At 39.5% G+C, this 25,500-nt stretch overlaps 1 pseudogene; it reads left to right on the forward strand.

The window, feature by feature from the left end:
- Positions 1-3,501: 3,501 nt before the first annotated feature.
- Positions 3,502-25,389, forward strand: LOC121042572 (glyceraldehyde-3-phosphate dehydrogenase-like; annotated as a pseudogene).
- The last annotated feature ends 111 nt before the right edge of the window (positions 25,390-25,500 follow it).

Genomic DNA, 25,500 nt, shown 5'->3' on the forward strand with positions numbered 1-25,500 from the left:
ATTTATTTATTTTTGAGATGAGGGAGGGAGGGGGCAGAGAGAGAGGAAGAGAGAGAACCTGAGCAGGTTTCACATCAGCACAGAGCCCAATGTGGGGCTCGAACCCATGAAACATGAGATCACTATCTGAGTCAAAACCAAGAGTTGGATGCTTAACTGACTAACCCACCCAGGTGCCCCTGTACATGAACATTCTTATGAGTTTTATTCATAATAGCAAAAACTAGAAACAACTCAAAGTGCATAACTAGGAAAAATGGATAAATCGTGCTATATTCATACAATGGAATAACACTAATAAAAAGGAGAGAATGATGGAAGCATTATCACAAAATGGATGAATCTCAAGATTATTACATAATTTTACCACATAGAAAAGATAATGTGTTGGTTGGTGTGAGCAAAATGACAGAGTAGGAAACCCTAAACCCTTGTTCTCCCACAAAAACATCAAGTTGTTTATAAGCCACCCAGTAGCTTACCAAAGTAGCTTTGTGAGTACTCTAGAAACCAGTTAGTAATCTGCAGCAACTAAACAAATGCACAAAGAAAAAGTTATACTGAAAATATTCCAAACAAAAATTTCATGGCATTTTTGATCACCCTTGCCTACTACCCTTCCTCCCCCCCACCACCCGGTCTGATTTAGGAGGAAGCCACTCAATTTCTGGTCCCTCCCTTAGGATGAAAGGAAAAGAGTGGGAGTTGTCTGCAATGTTCTGACTTGTCTGGGGGTTTTTAGAGAGATTGTTTTTTGTCTTGCTTGGCTCACAGTGATGACAGGAATGGTGGATTAATTTGAATATCAGGTTGGAGGCTGATGAAAGCAGTGGTGGATGTCAGAGCATGGTGGATATCACAAGGCATACAAAGAAGCAGGGAAACATGACCCATCCAAAGGAACAAAATTAATCTCCAGAAACTGACTCTAAAGAAACACAGGTTTCAGACTTACTTGACAAAGACTTTGAAACAACTACCTCAAATATGCTTGATGAGCTAAATTAGAACACATACAGAGAACTAAAGGAAATCAGGAAAACACAATATAAGCATACATTGATATATTGTTATATGAACAAAATGAGAATCTTGACAAAGAGAAATTCTGGAGATCCAGTTTCTGGTCTAGCATATCTGGAGCTTGAAAGTTGTCACTGTGTCCTAACAAGTAAAAAGCTACAAGAACTGAAAATCAACAGTTCTTAGATCCATTAAAGAAGTGAGGTCACAGGACAAATTGCTAACTCATAAATCAGAGAGATAAGACAGGTGGATACAAAGAATCAGAACTTACCGAAAGAGAAAGCCATGAACAGAAACTTTTAGGGACCTAGTACTAGGGTAGGGAAACCTAAGCTGAAACTAATGAACTGCCAGAGCCTCAGTGTAGATAAGCTTAAGACTTAAAAATTCCAGGAGGGAGCCTGTCTTATATCCACAATTTTGCAATTTTTATCTCCAGGAGTCTTACTATGTTCTCACAGTGAAGACTGGAGAAAAATCACCTTGTGCTTCCAGCAAGAGGAGAAAAAAGGAACTGTTTTGAAATATTCCAGAGTAGTATGTTCTTAACAAAGCCTGTCCTCAAGAGGACCATTTCAACAAACCCTAACTCATGGCGGGGGGTGGGGGGGTTGCGGGGTATCAAAGCATAACCAACCTGAGTGAAGGGAAATACTCAATGCAGCCCCTTCTAGCCATCCTGTCCCACCTAAAGGGGAGAAAACTGAGAAACACTTGTGAAGTTCACAGCCCGGGGGCATAGGCTTACTAGAAAATGGAGAACTAATTGATATAGTTTGAAGGGGGGTTTAGGAGGATTGGTCAAAAAAAAATTCTTAAGACATTTTTAGTGCAAAAAAGATTATAGCACAGGGACAGGTCCTGCGGGCAGAAAGAGCTGGACTGGGGTTATGAAGACTATGTCAGATTTTCTATCCTATGGACAGGAGGGTGATGTTAGGGGTCCAGGAAATTGAGTCTATAGGTTTCTGGAGCTTGCTTTTTCTTGTAAAGCATTAAGACAGTTGCAAACTGATGAAGACTCACATCCTATCAGTTGACCATTTGTTTTTCCTCTTTCCTTTATTCTTGGGCAGCCAGGAGTGCCTAACAAATGTCACATACATCTTACCTGGGTGGGAGGGTAGTTGCAGGGTGTTAGCTTGTGCTTTGCTCTCAGCTTACCTTTTGCTTCTTCATCATAATCATAATTTCATGAACTATGGAATTCTTCCCACCCCACTACATCTTAATGTCATATCAGTAAAAGTCTATTTACCACAGATCCTTTTACCCAGTAAGATAGAGAAACTGAAAGACTCCATAAAAATCTGCTTTTTCTCCTTTTCCTGCTTCTATTCTTGCTAAGACTTGTACCTCCACCCCACATGACACATGCCTTGTAATGCAAATAGCATTGTAAGGGACAAGGAGTTCATGATTTCTCTAGAACTGATAACATCTAAGGAAGGACCAGATGAGAATGATCAGATGAAGTTATCATATATGTATTCCAGATCACCAGAGCTAGACATCTCAATGCCAAGACCCCTGACTCCAAGGAATAACATCTGTGGTCTCATCTTTGTTCTAACCAGTTCCTGGATGCCTAAGAGGACACGGACACCAGACCACTGTCCGCAGTAAAAATCCCCAGACCCCAAATAAAGACAAGACCCCCTCCTTTCCTTTCTGAGTCTCCCAGACATTCCTTCTGTATCTGCACTCCCTCTATACCTTCAATAAACTCTGCTTTTACTGCCTGCTGACTTGAGTTTGATTTCCATCCTATACACAGCCAATGACCCTCTTGGCTGGTCCTGCAGGACTCTCTCTGGATCTCTGGAGCCAGCCTGCCAGCATCACCAGTACATAATATATGTGTTTCAACAAACATTTTAAGTACAATAACAGGCAAAAAAAAAAAAAAAAACAGTTTAAAGAGACAGAGCAAGCATCAGAACCATACTCAGGTATGGGAGGGATGTTGGAATTATCAGAATAAGATTTTTCAAAACTATTATTAATAAGCTAAGGACATATTGTTCAAGTATTCTATTTCCTTATTTGGTCAAAAATAATTTGACCATATATGTGAGGGTTTCTTTATGGCTTTCTATTCTATTTCATTGGTCTGTATGTCTGTCTTTATGCCAGTACTACATTGTTATGATTACTGTATGTTATGATTACTATAGCTTTATAGTAAATTTTTTAAATCAATTTGACCTAAAAGACATATACAGAACACTCCAATCAACATTAGAATAAACATTTTTCTAAGGTGTATAAGGAACATTCTCTAGAATAGACCATATGTTAGGCAACAAAACAAGTCTTCAGGAATTTAAAGAGATTTAAATCATACAAAACATCTTTTTTTGATTACAGTGGAATAAAACTAGAAATCACTAGCAGAAGGAGCTCTTTGCTCCTCCTTGTTCAACAGATGTGGCATCTTCTGGTGCAGTCTTGCCATGTCTTACATCCCAAGACATGGTGGTGAAGGTTGGAGTAAGCAGGTTTGGCTGTATTGGGCACCTAGTCACCAAGGCTGATTTTCACTCTGGCAAAATAGATATTGTCACCATCAATAACCCCTTCATTGACCTAAACATGGTCTACATGTTCCAGTATGATTCTGCCCAATGCAAATTCAATGGCACAGTCAAGGCTGAGAATGGGAAACCTGTCATTAATGGAAAGCCCATATCCGTCTTCCAGGAGTGAGATCCTGCCAACATCAAATGGGGATAATGCTGATGCTGAGTATGTTGTGGAGTCCACTGGTATCTTCACCACCAGACCCTTCTGCTGATGACCCCATGTTTGTGACAGGCATGAACCATGAGAAGTATGACAACTTCCCCTAGATTGTCAGCAATGCCTCCTGCACTACCAATTGCTTGGCACCTCTGGCCAAGGTCATCCATGACAACTTTGGCATCATAGAGAGACTCATGACCACAATCCATGCCATCACTGCCAGCCAGAAAACTGTGAATGGCCCCCCCTGGGAAGCTGTAGCATAATGACTGAGGGCCTTTCCAGAACATCATCCCTGCTTCTACTGACACTGCCAAGGCTATAGGCAAAATAATCCCTGAGCTGAATGGAAAGCTCACTGGCATGCCCTTCTGTGTCCCCACACCCCAGTGTGTCAGTTGTTGATCTGGCTTGCTGCCTGGAGAAAGCTGCCAAATACAGTGAAGTGCCATGGTAGCGAAGCAGGCTTCAGAGGGACCCCCAAGGGCATCCAATTGGGAAAGGATTGTCTTTTTAATAAATGGTACTGTAAAAATTGGATATCCATATGCAAAAGAGTGAATTTGGATAATCACTTTAACCCACATACAAAAATATACTCAAAATAGGTCAAAGACATAAATGTTAGAGAAAAAACTATAAAACTCTAAAGAAAAACATAAGAGAAGTGTTTCATGACAGTAAATTTGGCAATGATATCTTGGATATGTTGCCAAAAGTACAGATAACAAAAAGAAAAAATAGGCAAATGGGACTAACAACAAATCTAAAAACTGTGCATCAAAGGACACAACAAGTAAAGTGAAAGGCAACTCCTGGAATAGAAGAAGATATTTCCATTCATATATCTGAAAAGGGGCTAAAATACAAAATTTATAAAGAACTTACACAACTCCACAACAGCAAAAAACAAGCAACTCAATTCAAGACTGGGCAAAGGGGGGAGGAGTTAAAGTGGCAGAGGAGTAGGGTGACCCTAAGCTTGCCTCCTACCTTGAACATAGCTATATAAATATTGATCATTCTGAACACCCAAGAAATAGATCAGAAATCTTTGAGAATAAAGCTGCACAACTACAAACAGCTTCTCATAACAAGCAAACCAAAACACATCTAGGATCTAGCTTCCTTTATTCATTTTTTTAATTTAAAAATTTTTTGAAGCTTTATTCCTTTTTGACAGACAGAGAAAGAAAGAAAGAGCACAAGTGGGGGAGGGGCAGAGAGAGAGGGAGACACAGAATCTGAAGCAGGCTCCAGGCTCCAAGCTGTCAGCACAGAACCCGACATGGGGCTTGAACTCACAAGCTGTGAGATCACGACCTGAGCTGAAGTCAGATGCTTAACCAACTGAGCCATCCAGGTGCCCTTCATTTTTTTTATTTTAAATTTAAATTTAATTTTATCTTTTTTCCCCTTTTTTTCTCCAAAATGACAAGATGGAAGTATTCACCCCAAAGTAAGAACAGGAACAAGTAAAGGCCAGGGATTTAATCAACACAGATATAAGTAAGATGCCTGAACTAGAATTTAAAATAACACTTATAGGGGCGCCTGGGTGGCGCAGTCGGTTAAGCGTCCGACTTCAGCCAGGTCACGATCTCGCGGTCCGTGAGTTCGAGCCCCGCGTCAGGCTCTGGGCTGATGGCTCGGAGCCTGGAGCCTGTTTCTGATTCTGTGTCTCCCTCTCTCTCTGCCCCTCCCCCGTTCATGCTCTGTCTCTCTCTGTCCCAAAAATAAATAAACGTTGAAAAAAAAAATTAAAAAAAAATAACACTTATAAGGACACTAACTAGGCTTCAAAAAAGCATAGAAGACACTATAGAATCCCTTATTGCAGAGATAAAAGAGATAAAATCTAGTCCGGTGAAAATTAAAATGCTAAAACAGAAGCAATCCTGAATGGATGTCATAGCAAGGAGGATGGATGAAGCAGAGGAATGAATCAGTGATATAGACGATAAAATTATGGAAAATAAAGAAGCTGAGAAGAAAAGGGGGAGAAAAGGCAATAGATCACAATAGTAGACTTAGGGAACTCAGTGACTTATTAAAACAAAATAGCATTCATATCATAGGAGTCCCAGAAGATGCAGAGAGGGAAAAAACAGGCAGAAGCTTCATGTAGCAAATTATAGCTGAAGACTTCTCTAATCAGGGGAAGAACACAGAAATCAAAATCCAAAAAGCACAGAGAACTTTAACTAAATTCAATAAAAACTGGCCATTGCTAAGACATATCATAGTCAAATTCACAAAATACACAGACAAGGAAAGAATTATGAAAGCAGCAAAGGAAAAGTCCTTAACCTACAAGGGAAGACACATCAGGTTTGAAGCAGATCTGTCCACAGAAACTTGGCAAACCAGAAGGGAGTGGCAGGATATAATCAACATACTAAATCAGAAAACTATCCAGCCAGGAATTCTTTATCCAACAAGGCTGTCATTCAGAATAGGAGAGGAAAAGAATTTCCCCCCAAAAAACTAAAGGAGTTCATGACCACTAAACAAGCCCTCGCACAGAGAACCATCTATCATGTTAAAGTCAAAAGAAAGCTGGAGTAGCTGTGCTTATATCAGAAAAACTAGATTTAAAAACAAAGAGTGTGACAAGAGATGAAGAAGGGTATTAGATCATAACAAAGGGGTCTATCCATCAAGAAGAACTAACATATATATTTATGCCCCCAAATTAGAACATCCAAATATCTAAATCAATTAATAACAAACTTATAGAAATTCACTGATAACAATACAATAATATTAGGGGACTTTAACACCACATTTACACCAATAGATGGATCATCTAAGGAGAAAATCATTAATGGCTTTGAATAACACACTGGACCAGATGGCCTTAACACATAGATTCAGAACATTTTATCCTAAAGCAGCAGAATACACATTCTTCTCAAATGCACATGGAATATTCTCCAGAATAAATCATATACTGGGTCACAAATCAGACCTCAACAGGTAAAAAAACATCGAGATCATACTATGCATATTTTCAGACCACAATGTTATAAAACTTGAAATCAACCACAAGAAAAAATTGGAAAGACCACAATGCATGGAGATTAAAGAACATCCTACTAAAGAATGGATGGGTTAACCAGAAAAGTAAAGAAGAAGTTAAAAAACACATGGAAGCTAATGAAAATGAAAACATGACACTGCAAAACTTTTGGGATGCAACAAAGGTAGTAGTAAGAGGGAAGTATATTGCAATATAGGTCTGCCTCAAGAAGCAAAAAAGGTCCCAAGTACACAACCTAACATTACACCTAAAGGACCTAAAAAGGAACAGCAAATAAAACTTAAAGCCAGCAGAAGAAGGGAAATAATAAAGATTAGAGCAGAAATAAATGATACAGAAACAAAATTAAACTAGTAGAACAGAGCAATGAAACTAAGAGCTGATTTTTTGAAAGAATTAATAAATTGATAACTCCCTAGCTAGGCTTATCAAAAACAAAAGAGAGAGGACCCAAATAAATAAAAACAAAAATGAAAGGGGAGGAATCACAACCAACACCACAAAAATACAAACAATTATACAAGAATATTATAAAAACTTGTATACCAACAAACTGGGCGATCTGGAAGAAATGAACAAATTCCTAGAAACTCACACACTACCAAAACTCAAACAGGAAGAAATAGAAAATTTAAACAGGACCATAACCAGCAAAGAAATTGAATCAGTTATCAAAAATCTCCCAACAAACAAGAATCCTGGGCCAAAAGGCTTCCCAGAGGACTTCTACCATACTTTAATAGAGTTAATACCTATTCTTCTCAAACCATTCCAAAAATAGAAATGGAAGGAAAAGTTCCAAATGCATTTTATGAGGCCAACATTACCTTGATTACAAAGCCAATGACCCCACTAAAAAGGAAAATTACAGGCCAATATCCCTGATGAACATGGATGTAAAAATTCTCAACAAGGTACTAGGAATTCAAATTCAACAGTACATTAAAATAATTATTCACTATGATCAAGTGTGATCTATTCATATGGTGCAGGGCTGGTTCAATATTTGCAAATCAATCAGTGTGATATACCACATTAATAAAAGATAAGAATCTTTTGATGCTTTTAATAGATGCAGAAAAAGCATTTGACAAAATACAGCATCCATTCTTGATAACTGCCACACACACAAAATAGGAATAGATGGAACATACCTCAACATCATAAAGGCCATATATGAAAGACCCACAGCTAATATCCTCAATGGGGAAAACTGAGAGCCTTTCCCCTACAGTCAGGAATGAGACAAGGATATCCACTTTACCCATTAGTATTTAACATAGTACTGGAAGTCTTAGCCTCAGCAGTCAGACAACAAAAAGAAATAAAAGGTATCCAAATTGTCAAGGAAGCAATCAAAATTTCACTACTTACAGATGACATGATACTCTATACAGAAAGCCCAAAAGACTACACCAAAAGCATTGCTAGAACTAATACATGAATTCAACAAAGTCACAGGGTATAAAATCAACATGAAGAAATCTGTTGTATATTCTATATATCAATAATGAAGCAGAAGTAAAAGCAATCAAGAAATCAATCCCATTTGCAATTGCACCAAAAACAATGAGATACCTAGAAATAAACCTAACTAAAGAGGTAAAAGATCTAGACTCTAAAAACTATAAAACACTTATGAAAGAAATTGAAACAGACACCAAGATATGGAAAAGCATTCCATGCTCAATGGATTGGAAGAACAAGTATTGTTAAAATGCCTATACTACTCAAAGCAATCTATACATTTAATGCAATCCCTCTATCAAAATACCATGAGCATTTTTTTCACAGAGCTGGAACAAACAATCCTAAAATTTGTATGGAATCACAGAAGACCCAAATAGCCAACAGAATTCTGAAAAAGAAAACCAAAGCTGGAGGCATCGCGATTCCAGATTTCAAGCTATATTACAAAGCTGCGGTTATCAAGACCGCACACAGAAATATATTGTGTATTGGCACAAACACAGAAACATAGATCAATGGAGCAGAATAGAAAACCCAGAATTGGATCCACAACTATATGGTCAACTCATCTTTGAAAAAACAGGAACGATATTCAATAGAACAAGTCTCTTCAACAAATGGTGTGGGCAAAACTGGACAGTGACATGCATAAGACTGAAATTGGACCACTCTCTTACACTATACACAAAAATAAATTCAAAATGGATGAAAGACCTAAGTGTGAGACAGGAAAGCATCAAATTCCTAGAGAACACAGGCAGCATCCTCTTTGACCTTTGAGCAACTTCTTACTAGACATATCCTGAAAGGCAAGGCAAGCAAAAGAAAAAATGAATTATTGGAACTTCATCAAGATAAAAACCTTCTGGGGTCGCCTGGGTGGCTCAGTTGGTTGAGCGTCCGACTTTGGCTCAGGTCATGATCTCATGGTTCATGAGTACGAGCCCTGCATCGGGCTCTGTGCTGACAGGTTGGAGCCTGGAGCCTGCTTTGGATTCTGTGTCTCCCTCTCTCTCTACCCCTGCCCTGCTTGCACTCTGTCTCTGTCTCTCAAAAAGTGAACACATGTCAAAAAAAAAAAAAAAAAAAAAAAAAAGAAAGAGGGGCGCCTGGGTGGTTCAGTCGGTTGAGCGTCCGACTTCAGCTCAGGTCACTATCTCCCGGTCCGTGCGTTCGAACACCGCGTCAGGCTGTGGGCTGATGGCTCAGAGCCTGGAGCCTGTTTCCGATTCGGTGTCTCCCTCTCTCTCTGCCCCTCCCCCGTTCATGCTCTGTCTCTCTCTGTCTCAAAAATAAATAAATGTTAAAAAAATAAAAAAATAAAAAAAGATAAAAACCTTCTGCATAGCAAAGGAAACAATCAACACAACTAAAAGGCAGACTATGGAATGGGAGAAGATATTTTCAAATGACATGTCTGACAAAGAATTATTATCCAAAATCTATTAAAAACCTTATCAAACTCAACACCCCTAAAACAAATAATTCAGGTAAGAAATGGGCAGAAGATATGAATAGACACTTTCCCAAAGAAGACTTCCAGATGACTAATAGACACATGGAAAAATGCTCAACATCACTTATCATCAGGGAAATACAAATCAAAACCATGATGAGATACCATCTCACACCTGTCAGAATGGCTAAAATTAACAATACAAGAAACAACGTGTTGGTGAATTTGCAGAGAAAGGAGAACACTTTTGCACTGTTGGTGGAAATGTAAACTGGTGTAGCCACTCTGGAATTTGGAGTTTCCTCAAAAAGTTAATAATGGAACTACCCTATGATCCAGCAATTGCACTACTGGGTATTTACCCAAAGGATACAAAAATACAGATTTGAAGTGGTACATGCACCCTGATGTTTATAGTAGTGTTATGAATGATAACCAAACTATGGAGACAGCCCAAATATTCATTGACTGATGAATGGATAAAGAAGATGCAGTATATATTCACAATGGAATATTGCTCAGCCATCAAAAAGAATGAAATCTTGCCATTTTCAATGACATAGATGGAGCTAGATTGTATTATGCTAAGTGAAATAAGTCAGCTAGAGAAAGATAAATACCATATAATTTCACTCATATGTGGAATTTAAGAAAAAAAACAGATAAACATATGGGAGGGGGAAAAAGAGAGAGGGAAACAAACCATATGGTACTCTTAAAGAACAAACTCAGGGTCGATGGAAGGAAGTGGATGGGGGATGGGCTATATGGGTGATGGGTACAAAGAAGGGCACTTGTTATGATGAGTACTGGGTGTTGCATATAAGTGATGAATCATTGAATTCTACTGAAACCTATATTGCATTGTATGTTAACTAACTATAATTTAAATTAAAATTAAAAAAACAGAATGGGCAAAGGACTTGAACAGATATTCTCCCATGAAGATATGCAAATGCATAAGCACATGAAAAGATATTCAACATCACTAATCATTAGGGAAACACAAGTCAAAGCCACAATGAAATTCTACCGCACACCCATTAGTATGGCTACTTAAAAAAAAAAAACCAAACCCTAAAAACAGAAAATAACCAGTGTTGATGATGTGAAGAAATTGGAACCATTATGCACTATAGGTGGGAATGTAAAATGGTGCAGATGCTATAAAAATGAAAAATAGAATCATCACATGATCTAGCAATTTCATTTCTGGGTAAAAATGCAAAACAATGGTCTCAAAGGGGTATTTGTATAACTATGTTTATATTAACATTTTTCACTATAGCCGAATGGTGGAAATAACCCAACTATCTATTGACATGTGAATGGAGAAACAAAATGTGGAATATACATACAATGGAATATTATTCAGCCTGAAAAAGAAATGAAATTCTGACACATGCTATGTGGATGAACATTGAAGACATTATTCTATGTGAAATAAGCTAGTCACAAAGGACAAATGCTATATGATTCCACTTCTATGAGGTATCTAGAGTACTGAAATTGATAGAGGTAGGAAATATAAGGGTGGTTTCCAATGGCTGTAAGGAAGGCGGAATGGGTATTTATTATTTAATGGGTACAAACCTTTAGTTTTACAAAGTGAAAAGAGTTCTGAGGATGGATGGTGATGGTAGCACAACAATGTTAATGTACTTAATATCACTGAACTATGCACTTAAAAATGGTTAAGATGTGGGATGCCTGGGTGGCTCAGTCAGATAAGCATCCAACTTTGGCTCAGATCACGATCTCACAGTTTGTGAGTTCAAGCCCTGTGTTGGGCTCTGAGCTGACAGCTCTGCCCCTCTCCTGCTCACACTCTGTTTCTTTCTCTCTCTCAAAAATAAATAAGCATTTTAAAAAATGGTTAATATGATAAATTTTCTTATGTGTAATTTATCATAATTTTTAAAAATCACATAAACATTCAACAAAACACTAGTAAATGGGATGCAACAAGATATTTAAAAAATTGTACACCATAACCAAATGAGATTTATCCTAGGAATATAAAGTTATTTGAACATACAAGAATCAATTAACATCATTATCAATAGAATAAATAATAATCACACAATGAACTCAATGATACAAAAAAAGCATTTGATCAAGCCCAATAGCCTTTCATAACAAAAACATTTAACAAGGTATGAATAGAAGTAAACTTCCTCAACATGATGAAAGGCATTTATAGACACCCCACACACTTAATGGTGAAAAATTGGACACTTTACCCCTAAGATCACTTCTACTCAGCATTGTACTTAAATTCTACCTAGGGCAACTAGAAGAAGAAAAAGAAAGAAAAGATACCTATATTGGAAAGGAAAAAGGAAAAACTATTAGCAAATGACATAATCTTATATGTAGAAAATCTTAGAGTCCACTAAAAACCCACTAGAACTAGTAAAAGAGTTTTAGTAAGGTTGCAAGATACAAGATCATTATATAGAAATTAATTGCTTTTGTATATACTTGCACTGAACAATCGGGAAAGGAAGAACACAGTTCCATTCACAACAGCATCAAAAAGAATAAAATACTTAGAAAAAAATGTAGCCAAGGAGGTTAAAGACATACACTGAAAACTAGAAAATGTTGAAAGAAATTAAAAATAATCTAAGTAAATTCTTTAAAGGCAGCTGCTCCAGGATGATGGGCAACATGATAGAACCAGTTAAATCCGTAAGCATGGGCCCATTGCTACATTTTATTTGTTCTGAAGTGAGTTCCTTGATTAGAAGAAATGCTGTGTGGAATACCATAATGGTAAATAAGACATGTTTATTGTGGAAAACTTTGGAAAAAGACAATCTGTATCCAGAAAACATTTTCGTTATTGAAATGTTTTCACAACCTTCTGCATCCTTTCCTTCTATTTCTCTTGGCCAGACCTCTGTCAAACTGACTCTTGGATATTTCTATCTTGCAGGAATTCAACTTGAGCATTCTTTAAAACTGTTTTCCCCTCTGCCTCCCAAGCTCCAAATCTGCTCAGCCACCTTTATCACCATCTCATGGAAGAGTACTACTCTTCATTCCAGTTGCTGAAGCCATAAAATGAGGACTCATCCTCGATTCCTCTCCTTCATCCTCCATTTGTAATCAAATTGTTCTTTTCCTTATTAATCAATTAATACGTTAACAATTATTATTGATTGTTGTTATAAAACATTGAATAATATATCTTATACACACAGCTGCTCCCGCGTTCAGTTGTCACATAGTATCAGAAAGGGATGATCACAAGCAGGATGGAACCCCACCAACACAAGCTGAATTTGGTGTTTATGGGTAATCAGGAAGGAAGAGCCAGCTAAAGAAGAACAACTGTAGACCCAGCTACTGTTAAGAGTCTAGTTCAGAGAATGTCTAAGCCTTCTTTTACAGGGCTTCCATTGACTAAATAAGGCCCACCAAGATACTCTCCTTCGTTTAAAGTCAACTAATTAGGAACTTTATTACATATACAAAATTACTGTCACACATCAAAAACCCATCATACTACTCTTACCAGACTTGGGTCCTTGGGCCCAGAAACTATAGAAATGGGCTGGACCAAAATTTAAATCACAGGCAAGGCTTTACTGGGGCAAAAGCTATGGTAAGGGGAGACACAATCACCACAAAGGTGTCAAACTAGCTCCCCAAACAATAGCCAGAGAAAGTTTTATAGAGGCTGAGGTGGGAAAGGAGTGATGGTTAAGCATGTAGGGGCAGGGAATCCCAGGAAAGTAGGCATGCAGGTACAGTTGATAGAACATGTTTCATTTGCATACTAAGTGTCTATCTCTGGGTGTGATTGTTAACATTAAAATGAAGGAAAAAGTCAATGAAAGTTCAAATTTGGTGACCATCCTGTCTTGGATCAGTTTGAACCGGTCTGGGTTTGCTTCTTGGTTCTAGTTCTGCTCTGAAAGAAAAGCAACACCAGGCAGGGAGTGCCCTGGGTATATAGGGGCTTGTTCTCAAGGTTTCTGACTATCTCACTCCTGTTGTCAAAGTGTTATTTCTACATTCCAGTCTCCATAACTGGAATAATCACCTACTTGAAGTTTCTGTCTCTCTTTCCTCTTCATTAATTCTGCATACCACTCCCAGATTAACCTTTCCAAAATGTTGCATTTCTATGACTGTGGTTACAGGTCAAATTTCAATTTAATGCAAAGACTATGAATAATGGGAGTCAAAATGGCAGAGTAGTATGGAGAACCTGAGCTTGTCTTGTCCCTGAAATACAGCTAGATCAGCATTGAGCCATTTTGAACACCTAGGAAATTGATCTGAGAATGCAACAATCTGCATAATTTGAGTGAGAGATCTTGGCAGGTATGTGGTTCAAATAGGTGAAATAGCTGAGTAGGGGAGAGAAAAGTGGCAGTGCTGTGGAGGGTAGGGACCCATATTCATAGAGAAAGGATAGAGAGAAAGGGGGAAAGAGTGCAGTGTGTTGGTATTGTGCAAAAAAAACACTCCCCCTGGAAGTAGCTGGAGAGAAAGATAGAAAGAATGAAAATACTCACAGGGCACTGGACAAGAAATCTGTTCCCCCAAACCATTGACAGGGAAAAAGGAGAGGGTTTCAATACTGCCAGTTTTCCATAACAGTGGAGTGAAGAGTCTAGTTTTGGAGCTCAGTGCCTGGCGGTGTTCTGGTAAGGAAGTGGGATGAATCCCCAGGAGTAGGCAGCATGGTCTGAGGGGCCTATGTGCCACATCGGAAGAAGCAGTTCCCCTGGTTGGAGTGCATTTGGTAGAGGTGGCAGGGCTTATCCACAGGCAAAAGTCCCGGCAGATACCAGGGAGCTCCACGTTTACTGATGTTGGAATAAAGATGCCAACTGAGTGTAGCAAAATCTGGCATGAGTTGTGTATTGCAGTTTACCATAAACTCTGAGCCTTGCCACTGTGCAGTCATGCTAACATTTTCTGGGACAAGTTGGTACCCAGCCATTGCTCTGTGAGACCCTCCCCCAGAGATGATCAGCGCAGGTCCAAGCCACAGGAGTCTCTGAAGTGGGGGGTTGACACCCCAGTGATAAGACTCTGGAGGGAGGCACCACTGACAGGCAGAAAGCTTGGACACAGACCGGGTAAAGGTGGGGAGCATACGGGCCATACATTTGAGAGTCCAATGTGTCTCAGTGTGGATCTCTTTGTGTTTATCCTTTTTGAATTCATTGAACTTCTTTCATTCTTTTTATTTGGGGGTGCGGGGGCAGAGAAGGAGAGATGAAACAGGGTGCTGTCGATAAAAACCACCAGACACCAAATAGAAGGGAGGCAAGATTTTATTCATGGCTGGGCCAAACCTGATCTCCTGATCTTAAGGAGAAAAGTGCAGAGAATGGCCCCAAACAAAGGTAGCAGTGAGCTTATATGGATTTTAGCAAGTCAGAGAATGTCATTATTTAGTTAACCAATTACAATTTACAGCATTTCATGGTAGCCAATTATATTGTGACACACAGACGTTAGTTTTGACGGGAACCTATCAATTTAAAGTTCTTTGTCCTAAGAGGGTTTAAAATGACCATAGTTAGAAACCTAAGATACCGTGGGGCAGTGAGTTTGTGACTTTTTACATGTTGGTCTTGCCTAGGCCAGATCTTGGTAGAAGGGGTGGGGGAGCATTTTGCAACCTACGTTATTTAGCAAGCAGGCGAAGTCACAGAAGCAAGATAGGGTGGTTAGTAATTTCCAATAACCCTAATAAGGAACTACATAAGCTTTTATCTCAATTATTCATGAAAGGTCCCGGGCTGAAGTCGGACGTTCAACCGATTGAGCCACCCAGGCGCCCCAAGATAGTCTTTATTTGTGGAGACATTCTTTTCCTGCTTTGCTTTATCTCTTTATCCATGATTTCCTTTAACTCCTTGAGCATATTTAACACAGCTGACTTAAAACCTTTGTCTAGTAAGTCTGATGTCTATGTTTCCTCAGGGAGAGTTGCTTTTAATTTTACCTGGGAATGGGCCATACTTCTTCCTTCTTTGCATGCTTCATAATTTTTTTATTGAAACATGGACATTTTTTCTATTATAATGTGGTAACTCTAGAAATCAGATTTTCCCCCTTTATCAGGGTTTATTTCTTGCTTGTGTTACGTCCAGAATTCATGATCCCCAAAGACCAGCAGGGAGCCAAGTCCGATGCAAAAGCAAAGAGCTTTTATTCGAGCTAGCTCGAGCTCAATCCCCTACCTGCACCGATGCAGCGGTGAGATGCTGGGGAGAGAGAGTTTTAAAAGCACAAAGGTTTTATTGGGGTCTAGGGGCTGTTGGTGAGGTAATGGCTGTGGCCTCAGCCGATTGGCTGGGGAAGGGTCGGAGTCCTGTTATGCAGGTCGTGTTTTGATGGGGAAGTTTGAAGGGGTGAGCGGGAGGTTACTCAAGGGGAGGAGGCCTGGTCTGAGGTTTCTGCGATTTTCCCGGAAAGGGGGCATGTTGGGGACATAGTCACTCAAGGTGGAGGACACAGAACAAGATGGAGTCAGCCGGTGTAGGTCCTCCCTTTCATTTGCTATGATTTGTAGGTGTTCATGTGCTTACTGTCTTTTCTAAAGTGTAAGGTCTGTATTCTTTGTCACATGTGGACTCTGAAGTCTATATTCTCTTAGCTTGTGTTTAGCTAGTGTTTTGACAAAGATTTCCTTAATGACAGGAGAAAGAGAGAGAAAGGGAGGGAGGGTAGGAGGGAGAGAAGAGAAAACTCTCTTCCCATCTTTTCAGATTGGTTCTGTACTGGGGTGCTCCTTCAATGCTTAGCCAGGCCTCAATCTACACTTCCTGCTTGCACTGAGCCTGTAGATCAGTTAGAGGTAAAAGCTTAAGATACTCTCATATCTTTTCTGAGCCTGCATCCTGCCCTCAGCATGTGTGTGTTTTTCAAAATCCCCAGTATACATATAGGACTTTTGAATGCCCTCATTTCCTCAAGAAACTCTCTACCCCTGGTTTTCCTCCCAGAATTTAGGTGCTCTACTGTATTCCTCAACAACAATCTTTTGCCTGAGGCAGCTGTAGGTTGCTTTTTAACTTACAGTGTTTTTGTAGAATACCTACTTCCTTTCTTCCCTAAATGAGCTCTGAATTTGGCAAAACAAAGGAAAACACCATGTATCAGTCTTGCCAGTAGCCCCAGATAAACAGATAAACATAATCTTTGCAAATAAGATGTGTCCTGTTCCCTCTGAGACCAAATGTCCTGCACTGAGAAAATAGGCTCCTGTCCTCAAGGCCACAAGCAAGATGGGGAGGGGATGGGAGAAGGGCAAATAAAAACATACAAATCTTTCTTATTGTTTTTAAGTTGCTCAATTTTATTGGTGTTCTCATTGCTGTTAACCTTTGACTGTTCCAGAGTTCTGGCAAAGTTGATTCTAACAGTTTCTGTTTGATTTTTGCATGTTTTTGTTGAGGTCAGACACTTTGAGCTGTCTACTTGGTATTTGTACCAGAAAAAGTTTTAAAAAATATTAAAAACCCAAACTAAACCAAAGCAAGAAGTACAGTGCCGATCATTTCTCTCCTATTCTTACTGTGTTAGAAACTGCTAGTGACCCATAGGTAAGTAGCTGCTTCCCCTGTTTCTTTGTTAGTGGATGGATCACATCCATGACCACCTTTACCATTTTAGCTGGGTGCACATTTCCCTGCCTTGCTTACAATTAGGTGTAATTATGATGAGGGAGCGTAAGGCAAGCTGACAGGCCGCCATCCCCCCCCCCGCCCCCCATCCCCAGGTGGGGCATGTGTGATATTCCTCGGGCACCGGGCACCGCTGGCTGCCCAAGAACAAAGGAAGGGGAAAAACAAATGGCTAACTGATAGAGATTATTGTCCTGCAGGACCTGAGTCTCCATCTATTTACAAATATCTTAGTAAATTACAAGAAAAAGGCAATCTTATAAACAGTCTAATCTCTAGAAACCTATAGACTCCATTTCCTGGAGCCCCAACATCACCCCTCCATAGTGATGTGTGGAACAAAGGCAGAAGGAAACGTCAGATAGAACTAAATTTCCTTATAACCTGCAGCCCATTGGTAAATACTTGAAACAGGCAGAGTAAAAGTTTCTCCAGGAAACTCCCTACTGTCTTAATACTAATGCTTTGTTAGAGGGAAAAGCTTCAGCTTGACAATAACTAGGACTTCAGTTTCCTGTGAGTCTCTTTAGCATATGAAAATCTCTTTGGAAACTTCCCCTGGACTTTACCTCTCCCAACTCCATAGTGTATAACCAGTCTCTCCTCATGGTCCGGGGGCAGCTCTTCCTGCCCGTGGGTACTGTCCCCATGTTTTAATAAAATCACCTTTTTGCACCAAAGACATCTTCAAGAATTCTTTCTTGGAGAAAGAATTGGCTCCCTTTCTGGGAGCCAATCACCCCAGAAAAACCTCATCAGTTAGATACAAAGTTCTGGCCATTGTGACCCAAGTAGGAGTAGGTGTGAAGTTTCTGAAAGGTGTCTTTAAAGGGAAGATATGTCAGTCTCTAGTACTTCCTTTTTTCTGCTGGCTGATAACCCTCATGAAATATGAGGGTTGGAGGTGCTGAGGATGGAGGACCAAAAGATAGAAGCCTAGGACCTTGTCACCAAGAACTGCCATACCTGAGCTGCTCTAACTCCAGAGTTTTTTTAGTTTTACATGAGAGAGAACCCTATTCTCTTTATATTCATGGTATTTTAGGGTTTCTATCATTTTTGCTGAATCTAATGTTGATATGTTCTTTATTCTACACAGTCCAGACAACTTAGCTTACATGTAGCAGAAATCTTTTGGGTTATTGGTTATTTTATTCCAGTATATTTTCTAACCTATTATTGGTATATAGGAAAGCATTATTACTAATTTAGTGAATTGTCCTCTGATTTTGAGTGGAGGGGGTTCTAGGAAGACAATTATTATCTTCAAATGATGATAATTTTGTCTCATTTCCAATATTAATATTTTTTCTAATAGTATTAACAAAAACCTAAATTTCTTCTTAGCTAATCTCACCATTTCAAAGTGGCAGGATCTCACTAGCCATATGTGTACAATAAAATCTCTTTTTCTCCCCCCACACTGTATTAAACCTTGGGTGGACAGTTAACCTAAGTTTACTCAATGTACCACACTTACTTGGAAATTTAGAGTTTGAACTGTACCACTCACATCTCATTCTGTCTTTGGGATCCTTGTTTCATCTGTGATAGGTCTGTGTGGTCTTCAACCAAAAACCAAGAGAACTTTCCTCAGGTGTCCACATGGACCTCTCACTTCCTGCCCTGGGGCTTCCTTGTCAACAATGAGGCATGAGGGTCTGTGAAACTGGCAGATGGACTTCATAGATGGGCAGAGGGCACATCTTTCTTTTTTGGGCAAAGCTTTGACTTACAAGAGGGGAGCCAAAAGATCAATTCTCTCTTCTTCCTGACACAAGAGATTATGTGGTCTCTTGGGGCCATATCTTGAGAGATGGAATGGGCATGCTTTCTTTGCTCAACAATGCACTCCCATACCAATAGCTCTCCTCCTTCCTTGACTCACTCCTCTCCTTTCTGACTCCTGCTACAGGGATTGTACTTCATCAGAAAGTTGAAGCACATGCATCTTAACCCTAGGCTGAATTTTCTGGGGGAACTCAAGCTAAGACAGGAATCAAGAAATGGTCTTATGCACTTGCGAGCTGTGAAAATCTGTCTTCCAACCACCATAGGCACAGTGATGCAAAGAGAGGTGTTCTCCCAAGAAATGAAATAAAGCTTATAGGTTTAGAGAAATAGAAACCAGAAATGGAGAGAGAGGAGAGTTCCTTGAGTGTAGAACAAGTTTCTATTTCTGGGTTCAAATCCCTACATTCCTGCCCTCCAGTTATGTGGAGATTTCCCTTTACAATAAATTACCTTTTCTTAATGGTACATAGAATTGATGGGATGGTTTTGTGATATCTCAAGTTGGCTATGCTGACCTAAATTTACCAGAATTGTTTCCTTATTTTTGTTTTAAGATTTTATTTTTAAGTAATCTCCCCACCTAACATGGAGCTTGAACTCATGACCCCAAGATCAAGAGCCACATGCTCCACCAACTAAGCCAGCCAGATGTCCCTAGGATTGTCTTTCCTGTATGGTGCCTAAGTATCAAAATAAAGGTTTTTTTTTTAATGTTTTATTTATTTTTGAGAGAGAGAATATGAGCAGGGGAGGAGCAAAGAGAGAGGAGGACAGAGGATCAGTAGACAGCTCCATGCTGACAGCAGTGAGCCTAATGCAGGTCTCAGACTCACAAACTGTGAGATCATGACATGACCCAAAGTTGGTTGTTCAGCTGACTGAGCCACCAAGGCACCCCACAAGAGAAATTTTTAAAAGAGACTTGGGAGGGAAATGAGGCAGCAGCAACTTTGTAGTTCATACATGTGTTGCATTTCTGACAGTCCATGTCATTAAAACAAGGCCTGCCACTGCCTCCTTCTCTGGATCCTCTGACTCCTGAACCAGGTTCTGTGCTTATTAGTGTCATGATGAAAGGCCCCAGTTTTGCAGGTCACCTAGCCTACTACGGTCAGAAACAACAGGAGTTGACATGGGTTTCAGTCTCTCTGAATGGGGTTCTAGCATAAGCTTGTGGACTCCAGCTTGTTTTTGTTCTGTCTCATTTCACATCCATCTTCTCCTCCCAACATCCTGCCCTGTGGACAACATCCTCCAGGATCAGATGCAGACCCACAGCCTTGTGGAGACTGATAGACTGGCTTTCACAATTTTGTAAGATCAAATCTTTGTAGCACAAGTCCTGTGACAAGTCTATTTATGAATATCCACATATACATGGGTTATATACATATTAGTGTTTCCTTCTTCTTGGACCAAACCTTGACTGACACAGAATTTGGTACCAAGGCAGGAATGCTGCTGTAACAAAACCCTAAAATGTGGGTGTGGCTTTGAAACCATGGTTTGAGTTTAGTGTTGATGATACCTTGAAATAACTGCAACAGCGCTCATAGAGTTTTGAACTTTGAGGAAAATACTGGAAAGGGACTAAAAAATGAGAAAAATATTGTTGGAAACTGTAGAAAGATCCTTGTTATGTCCAAGCAGAATGTTTACCAATGCTGTTGCCTGCAGCTATGCTGAAAGAATAAAATATCCCTAATGAATTGAGTGACCTAGCTAATGAATTTTCCAAGTGAAATATTAAAGATACTGCCTGGTTTCTTCTTGTTGGTTATAGTAAACACGAGAGAGGAGTGATAATTTGAGAAGACTCTTAAATAAAAAGGAACTTGAATTAATGGTTTTGAATATGTTCAGCTTATCCATGTGGCAAATGAGGCTAAAATTAAAAAATGGCTGTTGAGCAAAGAGGAAATATGTAGCATTGTCAAGAAAATGTGGTCTAAAGATACTGAGACTATAACTATAAAATCTTTTCAAAATATTTTATTGATTCTCCAGAAAGAGCAAAAGTTGTGCCTCAGAGTATACTTCAGTCACATAAAAGGCCCTGTCAATGGATTAAGGGTGTTTCAAATATTAGGGTCCTTAGTAAGCTGGAGGAAGAGCAATATAAGGAAGGGGTTTATTTCAAAGACATTTGTTTGTGGGTGTATCTAATTGAGTGAACCTGAAAAGATTTAAAGGACACCCACAAAAACTTTAGTAGTATTATGTCACCAGAAGAACCACCAGTTTGGACTAGAAGGAACAGAGATTGTGGGAATGATGAAAGTACTTTGGACTCTCAGAATTCTACTGCCAGGAGGCAGTCTAGGAAAAGGAAAAACTGTGACTGAGTGCAGAACCAAGAGACCAGAGGGTAGAGCCAAGAACTCTGAAAAGTATTCCCAGGTCTTCAGATCTAGTCAAGAAACTTCCATGTTTGGTCAGCTGGGTAACAAAATCATTGTGAATCTGCTTCCTATCTTTCCACCCCTCCACCCACCCCTTTTGAACAGGAATGACCCTGACAATTATCCCACACTTGTCCCACCACTATATAGTGACTATGTATGAGGTAGATCATTTGTCTCTTTAGTTTCATCTATGTTCAGGTGAAGAAACCAGAGTGAGCCACTGTACTTAAGGAACTGTCTCAAGATACCCTATTGACACGTGAATTTGATTTAGAAGGTGAGTCTAAATCACCTTCTAAATCACTATAATGCTACAGTGGGATGAAATTTTTGAGAGCCTTGCAAGAGCAGTGCATGCATTTTGATGCTTTTAATGACACAAATGATTGGGAGGCCAGACGGTAGATTGTGGTAGATAGCTTTGAAGTTGGTACCCCAAATCCCCAACACCTGATGTCTATTCCCTTATGTAAACCCTTCCCCTGGATAGTGCGCTGCATTTGGCATTCAGTTCTGTTGAAAAGAATATAGCAGAGGTGGTTAGATGTTATTTCAATAATAGTTTATAAGAAGACTATGGCTTGCATTTCGGGTCTTTCTCACTCTCATTCCTTGCTCTGAGGAAAGCCAGCTGCCATTATGTGAGCAGCCCAGTGGAAAGGCCACATGACAAGGAATCATGATCTCTGACCAGCAGCCAGTGAGGACCTGAAGCCTGTCAAGGCTCATGTGAATGAGCATGGGGCACATTTTCTCTTTGATGCCATGATATCATTGCAGCCTATTGATATTTTTTTTTGATATAATTATTTAATGACACAGGAAAATAGCATGTTATGAAACAAACTGGTTATAAATCAGAAGTAGAGGATGATGTCACTTTTGATATTGATACCAGAAATTTAGAAGTATGCATACAAAACACTGGACAGTCATGTACTAAAATATCGACAGTATTTAAAAAAATTTTTTTAATGTTTATTTTCGAGGGAGAGAGAGAGAGAGTGAGAATGAGCAGGGGAGGGGGCAGAAAGAGAAGGAGATACAGAATCTGAGACAGGCTCAAGACTCTGAGTTGTCAGAGCAGACAGGGGGTTCAAACCCATGAGCTGCCAGATCATGACCTGAGCTGAAGTGGGATCCTTAACCAACTGGGCCACCCAGGAGCCCCAAAATATCGGCAGTGTTTACTTCTGCTCTGTGATTAGATATTCTTCCTTTTGTTTTGTGTATTTTTTGAGACATTATTATTTTTAAAACAAAAAAGAAAAAACAAGTTACCACATGTCTTTGAGAAACAGTTATTAAATGCCAGGAGTCCAGCAGATAGGACCTGAACCCCAGGACACATGCAGCCAGAGGATTGGCCAACATTTTTATTAAGCCAGGAGCACCCAGTTTGGCCATACCCAAATCCCTGACTCACAGAAGCTATGAAATAGTGTTAAGACACCAAGTTCAGGATAATTTTTTGTGCAGCAATAGATAAAACAGTTTGTTTCTATTACTTGCAACCTAGAGGGTAGTAAATGATACATTAGATGATACCCAAATCCCCCCACAATTTAATGCAATTGAACTTTCCAACTTTCTTTCCCACTAAACTTCATGAACAACACCCAACCTGCATTTTTGATGTTTTACTTTTATTATATATCTACATTATAGATATATAATATATAGATATTCCCAAAGCAATTGAGTCTTTTCTTCTGAGCCTAGCTCTGTCCTCACTTGATGCTCCAAGCTTTTTTGATCAGCTCATCTGACGTGATCTCTCCTCTGACACAAACCTTTGACATTTTACTCATTAGGACAGCAAGATGGGATCCCTTGGGAACAGCAGATTCTTGGGTTCCACTCCAGACCTATTGGATTAGAAATTCTGGGGTGGAGTCCAGGAACTTATGTTTTAACATGCCTACTAGGTGAGTCTGATGCACACTCAAGCTGGATAAGCACTGCATGTGGATATTATAGGGAAGATGTTTTTTCATAAACTTCAGGTTTTCTTACCTAAATTATAAGCTCTTCAAAGGCAGAAACCAGAATGTTTCTTTGTATGTCACAGCCACTGAGTACTTCACATGTTAAAAGTATTAACATATTTATTACTCTTTCTACTAGGATATACTCCAGAGGGGTCACCCTCCTGTGAGCCTTAAAGTGGAGATTTTTAGGCCTTCAGAATGCAATCTTTTTTTTTTTTAATCTTTTACATCTTTTACTATAATGATGACAAATATCAGCCACAAAATATTTTGTAGCGTGCAAAGGGGTTTTTAAATTGACTTTTATTTGAAATTGACATCAGGCTAAAATAAACAAAGGAAATAAAGAATAAGGGCTTCAGATCATCAAATTGCTATTCAGGATGTGTTATAACGAACATGGACATTCCTGTCTGTTGGTGAAAATGACAAGGTGCTATTAATTTTTTTTCATTTCATTTTATTTTATTTTATTTTTATTTAATTAATTTAAAAAAAAATTTTTTTTCAACGTTTATTTATTTTTGGCAGCCATCCTGGTGACCTAGGTGGCTGTCCCATGCCCAAGACAATTTTGTATAAGGACAGGAATAAAGAGAAAGCATCAAGTTTCTGGGTCTTATTATCATTCTGGCCAGGGTACTAACTTCCAGCCTTTCTCCTCCCATAGAGTAGCAGGTTAGAGGATTGCAGCCTAAGCAATTAACATGAAAGTGTTCCAATAAGACCATACTTCTTGAAAAGCCCCTGAAATAAATGTAAAGGAACAAAGAGAAAGTACTCACCAAGTTTACACTGAAGCTCAGAATCCAGATGAAAAGACTCATAGCCTCACACATTGGGTGCCATATGATCAGGTTTGGGGATGATGGTGGGGTTTGTGGGGTTCAGAGTCAATGGCCAGGAAAGAATTCTTGAAGAAGTCTTTGCTGCAAAAAGGTGATTTTATTAAAGTATGGGGATAGGATCCATGGGCAGGAAGACCTGCACTGGGGTTGTGTAGAATGACTGGTTATTACCCATCTGGGGGCTGGGTAATGCTAGCTTGTGCTTGGCCCTCAGCTTGCCTTACGGTCCCTCATCATAACCAAATGGGCCTTGAACATAATACTTTCTCCTCAGGGAGTATCTTTCGAAATCCTTGTTCAGTTGTTTTGGCTACCACCCATTGTTTTACACGTTGGGTTTTTAGGTCTTACTGATGAGAGAGCATGGGGCTAGCTGAGGGCAAAGTATAGGCTAACAGCACCTCCCCCCACCCCCCCACAAGGTGGGATATATGTGACATTCCTCAGACACTCCTGACTGCCCAAGGACAAAGGAAAGGAGAGAAAACAAATGGTTAAACAGATTGTCTCCATCAATTCACAAATATCTTAGTAAATTACAAGAAAAAGGCAATTCCATCAATAGCATAAAGTCCAGGAACTCTCTACTGTCTCAATGTTAATGTTTGCTAGAGGGAAAAACAACCTTAGCTTGACAATAGCTAGGCTTCCAGTAAGTCTTTAGCGTGTGAAAGTCTCTTTGGAAACTCCCTCTTGACTTTATATCCACCGACTCCATAAAACAGTCACCCCCCCCCCCCCCACACTTACAGTTCAGCTCTTTCTGCCCATGGGTCCTGTCCCTGTGCTTTAATAAAACCACCTTTTGCACCAAAGACGTCTTCAAAAATTCCTTCTTGGCCATGGCTCCAGACCCCATGAATCCCATCATCACCCAAAACCTCATCATTACTATGCACATGCGTAGTTTAGGAATCAAAGATCTGAGAAGAGTTAAATACAGTTTCTAGGACTCCTGTTCATAGCTCATACCTTCATGGCAGTCCTGGAGTTTAAGGTCAATGAGACTTGAGCTTTTTGGTTGAGATTGGTCTGCTCTGTACTGTGCATTCTGGAAGTGT

The sequence above is a fragment of the Herpailurus yagouaroundi genome, unplaced genomic scaffold (assembly GCF_014898765.1).
Source record: "Herpailurus yagouaroundi ecotype Mexico unplaced genomic scaffold, PumYag 185, whole genome shotgun sequence".
Classification (NCBI taxonomy): Eukaryota; Metazoa; Chordata; class Mammalia; order Carnivora; family Felidae; genus Herpailurus; species Herpailurus yagouaroundi.